The following is a 12,903-nucleotide window of genomic DNA, read 5'->3' as shown; positions in this document are numbered from 1 at the left end:
CAGCATTTCTCCAGGAAGGTGGGCCTCTCCACTGCCACCAGAGACAAAGCCTTATATCTGTCATGATAATCCCATTCTCCTTTGCCAAACGATAAAAGATTTCCTCCCTAATGAAAAGTCAAGTACAAGAAGAAAAGTTCATTGTTGCCTTTGAATGGGGTTGTAGGCATCATTTCATCTTGCAATCAAGAGAGGACAAGTCTAGGAAGAAATCTGCTCCCTGAGAAGGGCAAACAAAGAGGAACTGGAGAAAGCACTGGGGTCCTTGACTCCATCATTGCGCTGCCAGGTGACCCACCCCTGGAACTGCCCACCTCTTCACTATTTAACATGTGACATAACAAATATCCTCATCGTGTAATTATCCTGTTACTTGCAGCAGAGAGCACTCAATATACATTCATGAGTCCAACTCGCTCAGGCTAACACTCCTCAAATGTCCAATTCTAGTTCAGGCCACTCTTTCCCTTAAACTGAAGACTTGTTGGAGATGTCTACTGGGATATTCCAACAGCACCTCAGACGTGTCATACCCCAAACAGAACACACCGTCTCCCCCACACCAAGCTCCTCCTTCCCTTTTCCTTGTTTCATGCCTCAGGGAACAGCACTACCATCCACCCATTTGCGCAGACCAGAAAGTGAGAGCCATTCTTGGGCTCCCCCTTCCTCCCACTGCACACCAGTAAATCTCAGCAGTGAGCACAGATCCATCTTTATGTCTCACTTGTCATTCTCTCATCTGCGAGTCTGACTGTCCCTCTGAACTTTGAAGGCTTTAAGGGCAAAGATGATCTCTATTCATCTCCGTACCGCCAGTGCCTGGTACATGGTAGGCACCCAACAAATGTTTCTTAAATGAGTGGACAAGTGAATAAGTGAATTAAACAAGGGAACAGCAGGGTCACTGTCAGGCTTAGGGGAGATCAAGGTACTTGACTAAGTTTTTAGCTGAGAGTGCAGTCAGTGGAGAGAAAGTAGTGGAAGATTGGGGAGAGGGGTGATGGAGTAAATTCTAAAGCCTTGGGAAGGAGAGGGACACTTCAACTTTTGAGATGGAGAGGAGAGAGGAAAAGGTGAAGGTAAGAATCAGAGGTGTTGGGAGGTTGAGAGAAAGGTGCTCATATAGATGACCTCGGTCAAGAGAGTCAAGGTCAACTTCTAAGGCTGAGGCGGGGGAAGGGTAGCATGAATGGGTGGTGGGAAAAGTTTGGACCAGCCATTGTGAAACACAGGAGGAAGTGCCCTAGAAAGGGGTGGAAGAACTTGTCTGGGAGCAGAAGAGCCCTGCTGATGCTTTCCCAACATAGATTTGCCATTTGTGAGGAGCCATTCACATGGGTCTGTTGACTCTCCAGCCACACTTGGCAGTCCAGGTGCCAAAGCGAAGCAAATGGACAGTGGGACCAACTCCAGCCTGGAATTGGCAAGGCCTGCACTGCTGAAAGTCAAGGGGTGGGGAAGGGAAATTCCCACATGGGCCATGCTGGGCATCAAAACATGTCCTGTCATTTAATCCCCACAACAGTCCGGCAAGGGAGGTATTATGACCCTCATTTCTCCCAGGAGGAAACGAGATTCAGAGAGTTAATGGCTTGGCCAAAGTCACACAGCCACAAGTGGCAGAGCCGAGCGGGGGTTCACATCTAAGGGAGCCTGATTCCTAAACCTGTGCTCCTAACACTGAAGAATTGATTGAGTGCTTATTTGCATGCCAGGCATTGTGCTAAGAAGCCCTTTCCATCCATCCTCTTATTCAGTCCTCAAAATAACTCATGATTTCCCCTGTTTTGCAGCTGAGCTACAGAGGCTCAGAGAGGTGAATTCACTTGATCAAAATCCCCCAGCCAGTGAGGGACAGAGCCAGCATCAGCAGAAAGTTATAAACCAGCATCATTACCGTTATTGGAACATACTATAAAACTATGGTCTGACAGATGAAAAGACTAATTTGGAAAATCAATGTCGCATCTGAGCCCAGAGCTTTTAACTACTACATTTTACTGCTTCCCTTTCCACAAGTCTCCTCATTTATACTTTTTATTGTTTATTAATGAGAATTTCAAACATACAAAAGTAGAGAGAATAGTATAATAAATTCATGTAACCAAACCCAGCTTTAATTCTTAACATTTTCCCAATCTTATTTGATCTATAACCCTACCGCCCCTTTCCCCTCCCCCCGACATTTCTTTCTTCAAGAATATTTTAGGACTGGCCAGGTGGCTCAGGTGGTTGGAGCTCCATGCTCATAACTCCGAAGGCTGTGGGTTCGATTCTCACATGAGCCAGTGGGCTCTCAACCACAAGGTTGCCGGTTCAACTCCTTGAGTCCCTCAAGGGATGGTGGGCTCTGCCCCCTGCAACTGGACCTGGAGCTGAGCTGCGCCCTCCACAACTAAGACTGAAACGACAACAACTTGACTTGGAAAAAAGTCCTGGAAGTACACACTTGTTCCCCAATAAAGTCCTGTTCCCCTTCCCCAATAAAATTTTTTTAAAAAGAATATTTTAAAGCCAATCTTAGTCATCAAGTCATTTTACCCATAAATACTTCAGTAAGCATTACTAACTGATAAAGATTGTTTTTCATAATCACCATGCCATTATCATACCTAGCAAAAATAACAATAATTTCTTAATATTATCTAAATCCCAGACCATTTTCAGAGGTTACTAACTATCTCAAATGTCTTTTTACAGTTTGTCCAAATAAGGTCTTACACAAGGCATTTGTTGTTTTTGTCTCATCAATCTCCTTTAATCTCTAAGAATCGCCTTCCCTCCCATTCTTCTGTACCACTGATTTGTCAGAGAATGATTCTGGGTATTGTGATTCTCATTTGCCATATCAAGAACTGAAGTTCAGAGAGGTTAAGTGACTTGTGAACCATCACACAGCGGAGGGACAGATTTCTCATTTGGGACTGCCCCCAAAGTCTGTGTTACGAATGGGAGGAGCTTTAGTGCTCGAGAAGATCCCAGTCAAATAGGGGGCAGGGAAAGCAGCAGGGAAAATGGTCTGGGCCTGGCAAAGAAAAGGGAGAGATGGAAGGTAACTGTAATTACAACACAATTTTTGATTGATTTAATGCTTGCAAGTGGCTGGGCACCCTGGCACTATTTCATTCAGTCATCACAACAAATGTTGAGTAGGTCATACTTATCTCCATTTTACAGGAGGAAACTGAGGCACAGATTAATGTATGAAGGTGCCCCAAGTCCCATGGCTAGTATAAGCAGAGCTGGAATAGGCCGATTTAACCCCAAAGTCTATGCTCTTTATGATCGTCACTGGAGAGGGGACTTTTCAGAAACCTGAGATCTTGAGGCCTCTTGGTTGGGGGAGAAAACCCTGGCCTGGGGCCCGGACACCTGGGCTCATCTCTAGGTCTGCCAGAGACCAGCAATGTGATGCCAACAAGCCACACCCACCTTTAGTTTCTTCATCTGCCAAATGGAGCAACTGAAAGAGATAATCCCCAAGGGTCCTTCCCCCTCCCCAGTGGCAGGGTTCTCAGAGGAGCTCTTCCCAGAATGGATGACACAAGCCTGGGGGCAGTGATGCTGGAGAGGAAAGCAACGGCCATCTCCCCTTTCAATTCCACATAGCTTAGGCTTGCTTAAATATTTGGTGTATCACAGAGCAGATTCTTTCCATGTGTGTCCTGTTCTCCTCCCAACCCCCATGACCTCCCTTAAAGGATGGGGTGTCCTGTCTCTTCCTCTGGATTTCCCCTTGAGCCGCTGTGGTGACTGCAGCACCCTCAGAAAGAGGGGTCAGGGAGGTATTATTTCCTTATAGTTTGAGATCCCTGTCACATGCCTCAAAGTCATCCTGATCAAAGAATCATCCCAAATCATGGGATCAAACCAATAGGTCATTTGATCCAGGAGCTAAAGCCAAAGCAGTTGGCACAGACAGGTCCATGGGGTCTGAGGTATGACGCAGTGCCCCAGGTGCCAGGGAAAAGTCCCCTGGGCCTGGCCCACATGCCACGGAAGAGGAGCATAGCGTCCTGGGACTCACCACTCAGGGCCAGGAGCCCCACAAGCCTCCTCCCTCTGTCTCCAGGTCCAGATGATTAGTGAGGGCAGCTACACGGGCTCTCGGGAGTGAGTGGCCTTTAGAAAAAAGGACTTCCCCAGGGGACATGGGGTGCACATAGGGTCTGGAGGGGGCTCTATATTGATGCTCCTGAAATAAACTATGGAAAGTGCTTTATAAACTGAGATGCAATAAACCCTGAGAGGACAGAGCAACATCCAAGAGGCTTTCCAGGCTCCAGTGGATTGGAGTACAAGTTTAGGCTCCTCTACATGTCAGCTCTGTTACCTTAGGAAAGTTACTTACCATCTGTGTCTCAGCTTCCTCATCTGAAAGGAGAGTTGGCTAGAGTAATGATATCTCTGGGCCTTTCTAGCCCTGAGAGTCTCAGGTTTTGGGTGACCGCCCCCAACACTATCCCTTACTGAAAAGTGGTGGTGCAGAGGTGGGAGTCCATTTGTCCAGCCACATGGCACGAATCTAGCACACGACACTCAACAAATATTGTTGTTCATATTTTCACAGTCAGGGGAATAATACTGGCTGGCATTTACTGAACAGTACCTATGGATAACCCAATGGTCTGTGTATTAGCTATCTAATACTGCTGTATCACAGCTTTTCCCACAACTTAGCAGCTTATAACAATAATAAACATTTATCATCTCGCACTGTTTCTGTGGGTCAGAAATTCAAGAGCAGCTTAGCTGGGTGGTTCGGCTCAGTGTCCCTAAGGAGAGTGCAGTCAAGGTGTTGCCTGGAGCTGCAGTCAGTTCATCGTAAAGTTCACTAGAGCTGGAGGACCCACCTCCACTCATATGGTTGGCAATTTGGTGAGAAGCCTCAGTTCCTCAGCAACATACCTCTCCACAGGGCTGCGTAAGCATGCTCACTGCACGGTGGCTAGAGAGTGACCCAAAAAAGAAAGACAGACGTGGCAATGACTTTTATGACCTCAACATCACACACTACTACTTCCACTGTGTCCTACTGCTCACACAGACCAAACCTGACACAGTGTGGGAGGGGAGCCACGAGAGCATGAATAACAGGAGGCAAGAATTATTGAGAACCATCTTGGAGGTCAGCTATCACGGTCTGTTCTAAGTGTTTTATAGCTATTAATTTGTTTATTCATTCATGATATCGATACTATTCATCATCCCCATTTTACAGATTGAGTCACAGAGCGATTAGGTAACTTGCCCAAGGTTACACTTCTAGGAAATCATGTAAGGCAGGGTGATGGACTGTGTCTCCCCTAAATTCATATGTTGAAGCCCTAATCCCCAATGTGATAGTATTTGGAGACGGGGCCTTTTGATGTCATTAGGATTAGGTGAGGTGAGGTCATTAGGATAAGTTGGGGGCCTCGTGTCTCTAGGGCTTTCCCTTTCTCCCTCCCTCTTTCTCTCTCTGTTCATGCACACTTACCGAGGAAAGGCCGCATAAGCACACAGCAGATGGCAGCCATGTTCAAGCCAGGGGAAGAAAGCTTAGAATGAAATCCCCCAGCACCTTGATCTTGGACTTCCCAGCTTCTACAACTGTGAAAATGAATGCCTGTTGTTTAAGCCCCCCAGCCTGGTATTTCTAATGGCAGCCTGCGCAGACTAAGGCAGGCCTCGAACGCAAGAGAGTGGGGCTGCTTAGCTCTCTCTTGAACTTTCTCTCCCTCTATGACCCCATTAACACTGGCCTTCACTCACCGGTCAGGACCCAGGGCTGTGGGGAGAGTCTCCTTGCGGGGCACTGGGAAGATCTGGCAAAGGGAGTAGAGGAAGCCTCGTGGCAAACTCAAGGTCCCGGGGCTCAGTGCTGACCTAGATGGTCTGGTGCTTGTACCCCCTGAGAGACAGTCTTGGGGGCCAGCTGCCCACCCAACCTGGCCTGCTGCTCCCCACCCCCACCAGCCTGAACACTCACACCCTCGGATGATCCAGATCATAAGCAGTAGCAGGAGGAAAACAAACTATATTTAAACTGGCAGTTGCTGCATAAACAAAGCTAAAAAACAAGTGACTCGGGGGAAAAAAAACAGTAGAAACACTGGTGAAGACCAAGAGTCAATCCCCACAATACATTACCGTTTTAAAAACAAGCAAAGGATACCAAAAGCAATTCACAAAAACATCAATGCCAATGCCCCCTCCCCGCAAACAAAAAGAAACAAAGCAAGGTGCTTGTCCTCACGGATGTTAAACATCTCATGAAAACCACAATAAAACCTGATGTTTCTTTTATCAGACAAAAATATTAAAGATTAATGATACCCAAGGTTGGTGAAGGTGTAGGGCAATGGACACTGCTGCTACTCGTGACCTTGGGGGAGGGGGTGCAACTTGACAAACACAAATGTACAATATTCATACATGGGACTCAGCAGTTGTACTCTGAGGAATCTATCTTATCAGAAACCTAGAAAGATGATGATGAAAGTTACAGTTAGTTAGCTAGCCAGAAATAGATAGATATTCAGATATTTAGGTCTATTTACATACAAGGATGTTTTTTGCAAGATTGTTTGTAGCAGTAAAATTTTAGAAACAACCCTAATCAATGACACAAATAAATAAATTGTTGTGTGAATACTGTAAAGCAATGAAAATAAACAAATCCAAGAGGTCTTCCTGAGAGAAGTATCATTTCTGACCCATTTTCGCCCAAGACCATCAGTTCACTGGGTGTATGTGTGGTTGTGGTGGGAGCAGGCATGAGGGGTGGGGGTGGTATCTGGGAGAAGGTGGAACAACTGGGGTAAGGAAAGTTGCCTCAGCCTGGTGTTAGGAGTCTGGAGAGTGTTAACCTCCGTGTGGGGGGACAGGGGTGGTTGGAAGGGGGTGTAAACAGGGCTCCAAGAGTGCTAGTATTGATCTGTTCTTGACGTGGGTGTGGGTTCCGCCGGCACACTCACTTCATGAAAATGCCTTGAACTGTACACTTATGAATTGTGCACTGTTCTGAATGTGTATTACACTTAAAGAAAAAGTTTACTAAAAAGTAAAACAAAAACATACCCCAATAAGCATTCCAAGTGTCTGTGTATTTAATAAATACATAAATAATCTTCCAATTAAAAAAGTAACATCAAATTTTTATATTGGTATTGAATACCAATATAAAAAGATGTCAGCAATATATTGTTAGGTGCAGACAGAAAAATACATGCCACTTACTCATAATCTGATTCTTTTCTATTAAAAAATTATATATATATAAATAAGTTATATATATATATATATAAATTTCAAAATAAATAAACAATTTTGTACAGGCATAGAAAAAGGCTGGGGAAAATAATCCCCACCGTTACAAAGTCACTGTTCTTATGGATTAGAACTCCAGGAGCTGGGGAGCCTTACTGAGGCCCTCTAACAGGCCCAACAGAAAATTTGAGCTACAGCTCAGTGAGCTGGGCCCTCACTTCTGTCAGAGCCCAGCCCTGGCCAACAGGCCAGAGGGGTTTCTGGAAACATTGTGAGGGGTAAGCAGCCCTGGGACCACGAGACCCCAGAACAGGCAGGTCAAAACCTGGGGGAGTGCATTTAAGGGCCCCTGCAGGGCAGGGGGAGGACAGAAGTAACCCTGCCCTCATGGACCCCAATGGTGGAGGGGGTGGGGGGAGAGGACACAGCCCTACACAGGGACCCCATTTAATCATCACAGCCCTGTGAGGTAAACACATGAGTGTCTCCATTTCTAGATCAGGATGCCAAGATCAAGTACATTGCCCAAGGTCACACAGGTAGTAAATGGAACAGCCAGCCCTTGAACCCAAATCTGTCTGAACCTCCAGTTAGGGGCTCTCCACTGGGCTGGCGAGGGAGGGCGAGAAGGCTGCTGGGAGGCACAGGCTGCCCTCCGCAAAGATGCAGAAACCCAGTCCACAGGTTCTTTTTCAGGGCTCAGGACCTCAGGAGCCCCCATCCTACCAAGCATCACAAAACCAAGTTGTGCCCAGGGCTTCAGTCACACCACCCCTGTAGGGTCAGGGCTCAACCACTAAATCTGGCCCCAGGGGCCTCTCTGTTAACTCAGCACTGACACCTCAGGTTCCAGCTGTTGGCAGCCTAGAGGCTGGCACCACCCAAAATAGATCCCAGGAGTGAGAGCCCGGTCACTCCACTGTGCCTCTGCACCACCCCCAACCCCCCATGTCCCCCTCTGCTCCCTTACTTTCCCTGCCCCCCATCACCCCACTCCCTCAGTCGCCCACTCCCCGCCCAGCCCTTGGGTTCTGAGTCACTCTGGACATGAAGCTTGGCTAGAAACAAAGGGTAGGGCAGCAGGCAGTGGTGGCTGGAACAGCCTGGATACTGGATTCAAGTTCCTGAAGTTTGAGCCAGATGTGACTTGTGACTTGGCTAATTGTCTTAAGCAGCTTAAAATAAGTGAATTTACTGATTGTTGGGGGTGGCAGGTCGGGAGTAGCAGTCAGTGGTTGGGAGCCTACTGTGTACCAGTTTTAATCAGTCCTTACAACTGTAAAGACATTTTACAGATAAAGTGTTTCCATTTTACAGACAGAAAAACTGAGGCTCAAAAGGCCACCCACAGCTTGGACTCTGAAACCAAGGAAGGCCTAGATTTTAAGCCTGGCTCTATTACTTACTGGCTGTGTGGTCTTGGGCAAATTACTTTATCTCTCTGGGCCTCAGTTTCCTCACCTATAAAAATAATATTAAATTAATACTCAACTTATAAAACTATTATGAGGATTTAAAAGATAATGTTAAAACTCTTAGCATGTTATCTGATACAGAGGAGGTACTCAGTCAATGGTATTATGATTAATTCAATTCTCTGACCAATAAAAGAGTTCACTTCCTAAGAGCAGTGGGGCTAGGAAAAAATTTTAACCTTCTCAGATCAATCCAGGAGGACTTCCTGGAAGAAGCATCATTTCTGTACCATTTTAGCCTGAAACTCGGAGTTCACTGGGTGTGTGTGTGGTTGTGATAGGAGCAGGCATGCAAGGTGGGGGTAGTATTTGGGACAACTCAGGCAGGAAAGTTGCCTCAGTCTGGTGTGGGGGTACAGGTCAGGTCAGGTCTAAACATAGGCGGGCTTCCAGACCTCCTTCTCAGAAGATGTCCCAACAGCCTGTTGGGCACCTTGGATGATAAACAGGTTGTCACCCTCCAATCCCCAAGTGAACCTGATAAATCCTGGCAAAGCTGAAGAGAAAAGAGGAGGCTCATCTATAAATACTCTGTGACTCAGGCTCAGTGTCCTGTTGAAAGAGATGCTTGTGTTTATGGCTCTGTTGCTCTGGGGAGGTGTTCCAGCTCAGGGAGAAAGGTCTGGGTCACTCTGAGGTTTCAGGCCTCTCAGTTCACTTCTCTGGGTCAAGTTTGGGGTCTGGGGCCAGGCCCACTGTGGCCTGGCTTAGTCTAGTCCACTATAGGACTCCAAGAAAATCTCTCACCTCTCTGGGCTTCTCGTCATCCAGGAAACGAACCATGTTGCTAATGGGCTGTGAGGCAGGATGGCCTGTTGGTTGGGTACAACATGTTTTCTGGTACCAGAAAAATGTGGGCTCAAGCCCAATTTCATCCCTGAATGAGCTATGTTACATTAAGCCAATCACTTCACTTTTCTGTCTGTTTCCTGAACAATAAAATGGGGTAACAATGGAAATTCCTTCATAGGATTGTCGTGAGGATGAAAGAAGAGAGCGCATGTATATAGGCATTTAGCACAGTCTCGTGTAGTAGACCCTCAGCTAATGATAGATATTATGATTACAAATCAAGCTATTTGTTTAAAGTACTTTGAAAAAGGGATGCTTGGGGATTTGATTCCCTCTAGAGAGACATTTAGGGAGTCAGTGATTATCCCACAACTTGATCATCTTTCTGCTTCCCAAATATGGAGAGTCAAGGCATGAAGAAAACAAAACAGTACCCAACATTGGTAGGGAAAGGGCAAGGCACCGTCATTTATCAAATACCTACTGTGTGCCAGCTGCTATCACTTACATCATCATCCCGTTTGACTCTCCAGCCACCAGCAAGATATAACTCCCCTTTACTGACCATTAAACCAAGGCCCAGTGAAATTAACTGAATGGCAGAGCTGGGATTTGAACCCATGTCTCTGTGACTCCAAAGTACTTCTTCTGTGTGGCCCACTGGACTACACAACCTGGTTACTTCCCTGGTCTAAGAAGGTGGCCAAAGAAAGGACAGAAATGAGAGGATGAAGAAGGAAGAACCAAGGAGCTTGGCATAATATGGGAGAGTATAGAGAACCAGAAGATTGGAGCTAGAGAGCTGGTTGGGGAAGACTTCAGTAAAAAGATCAGCCTGGGATGGAGGGAAGAGTCCTTTGCTCACGACTATCTGAAATAACTTCTGAACTTACAAGCCCTGAAGATCCTCTTCTGCCTGGTTCTGTAGTACCCACCTCAGGGCCTTTGCACACGCTGTGTGCTCTGCCTGGAATAGTCTTTCCCTTCTCAACTGAGAAGTTACCTCTCCAAAGAAGCCTTCCTTAACCATTCTATTAAAACAGGAACCCATCCCATTACTACTGGACTCAACACCTGTTTGATTCTTCCTACTATTTTACAATCTATAATTGTTTTACTCAATTTCCTTGTCAGTTGTCTGTCCCCATTCCCACCCCCCACCCAAGAACGTATGTGTTCCGTGAATAAAGGAATTAGATGGGCTTGTTCACTGCTATAGCCATAGCTCCTAGCATATACTAGGAGCGTAGCAAATATTTGTGGAATTACCATGTTTCCCCAAAAATAAGACCTAGCCAGACCATCAGCTCTAATGTATCTTTTGGAGCAAAAATTAATATAAGACCGGTTTTATTTTACTATAATATAAGACGAGGTCTTTAATATAATATAGTATAGTATAATATAATATAATATAATATAATATAATATAATGTAATATAATATAAAAGACTGGGTCTTATGTTAATTTTTGCTCCAAAAGACGCATTAGAGCTGATAGTCCTGCTAGGTCTTACTTTCGGGGAAACACGGTCATGAATGATCCAGCCCCACCTAGCTCCTAATATCACCCTTTTTTTCTGATTCTCTGATCCTTTGAGACTGGTTTTCCACTATTTCCCCATACACGCTCCTTGTTCTCTCTCCTATGTGTCTCCACTTGGAATGCCCTGTCTTCTCTGCCCCTTCAAACCCTGCCCAAGATCCTATAGGATCTCCTAGAGGAAGCCCACTCACTCCTAGTTGATGTGCTCTCATGAAGTGAACAATCTATACAACTCTACGTGATGGCCCTACGCCAAGCACCACTTCTTACACATGACCTTGAGCAAGTCACTAGCTCCTTGGGTCCCATTTCCCCCAGTAAATTCTATCCTTGTGATTGTAACTAAGGGAAATAATTCAAAAACAGAGAAAAGCCATAAATGCCTAAAGATATACTCTGAGGCATTATTTAAAATAGAAAAAAAATTTAAACCACAAAAATGTTAAACATTAATAATAATAAAAGCTACTATTTAATGAGTGGTTGAACGGGCCAGGCAGTGAGCAAGGCGTTAAGAGCTGTGGTCAACAGCACAGGTTCCAGAGCTTCACCTTCAACATTTTCTCTCTGTGATCTTGAACCAATGAACGTAACCTCTTTGAGCCTCAGTTTTCTCATCTGTAAAATGGAGTTGATAAAGCTTCTTATCCATAGGGCTTTTGTTGTTGTTAGCAAGTTTTTTTGTTGACTTCAGCCCAAATACAGAAAAGCACACAAATAAATGTGCAGCTTGATGAATTTTCACAAAATAAGTAGTCATGTAACCAGCAAATGGGGCAATTTTGAGGACTGCATGAGACAACACCTGGAAAGTACTTAGAGCAGTGGTAATCGGTGGCTAATATTACCTGCTTTGTTTCATGGGCATTGTGCTAAGGACTTTACATGAATTATTTTTATTCAGTCCTCACAGTAACCCTATGAAGCAGGCACTAATATTACCCTCATTTCAAATAAAGAAACCTAGATTCAGAGAAGTTAAATATACTGGCAGACACCACAAAGTTAGTAAATGACAGAGGTAAGAGAGGAACCCAAGTCTTTTGCCAAAACCGTCCTCCCAAACCCTTTGATACACCGATTCCTCAAGACATCTATTGCAGCACTGACGAATAAGATAAAAAATTGGGTAGTCAGTAGGCGGCCAGTTGGCTCAGTTGGTTAGAGTGCAGTGCTCATAACACCAAGGTCACCAGTTCGATTCCCACATGGGCCAGTGAGCTGCACCCTCCACAACTAGACTGAAAATGACTTAACTTGGAGCTGATGAGTCCTGGAAAAACACATTGTTCCCCAATTAAAAAAAAAAAAAATTAGGTAGTCAATGACCAACTTGGAAAACTGTGGGCTTCTAAACCCTCGAGTCAATTAAATAAATATGTATTGAGCACCTACTATGTGCCAGGCACTGCTGTAGACACTGGAGAAACAAAGCAAGTAAGATAGAAAAGTTCCCTGTCCTCTTAGAGCTTATGTTGTTGTGGGGAAAGACAGACACAAATATATAAAGATAATTTCTGATAGTAACAAGTGTTATGAAGAAGAAAAAAAAAACAGAATGAGATGGAGAGAGACTTGCAATCAGAGGGAATGCTTTAGATGAGACATTGAAGGAACCACGCCCCTGCCTTCCCCAAAGGAAGTGCAGCCTGGGGGAATTCCACCACAGTAGCAATGAGTTTGGCATATTTAAGGAACATGTAGAATATCATACAGCCATTCTAAAACATCATTTTGAAAATTACAAACTGGAAAAAAGTAAAACAAAAAAGTACAAGATACACTAAGATGATAACTATTACAGTACCTGTATACACCTTGTTCCCTGCCTTTGCT

This window comes from Rhinolophus hipposideros, assembly GCF_964194185.1.
Source record: "Rhinolophus hipposideros genome assembly, chromosome: 8".
In the NCBI taxonomy this organism is placed as follows: Eukaryota; Metazoa; Chordata; class Mammalia; order Chiroptera; family Rhinolophidae; genus Rhinolophus; species Rhinolophus hipposideros.
This window is presented reverse-complemented; position numbering follows the sequence as displayed.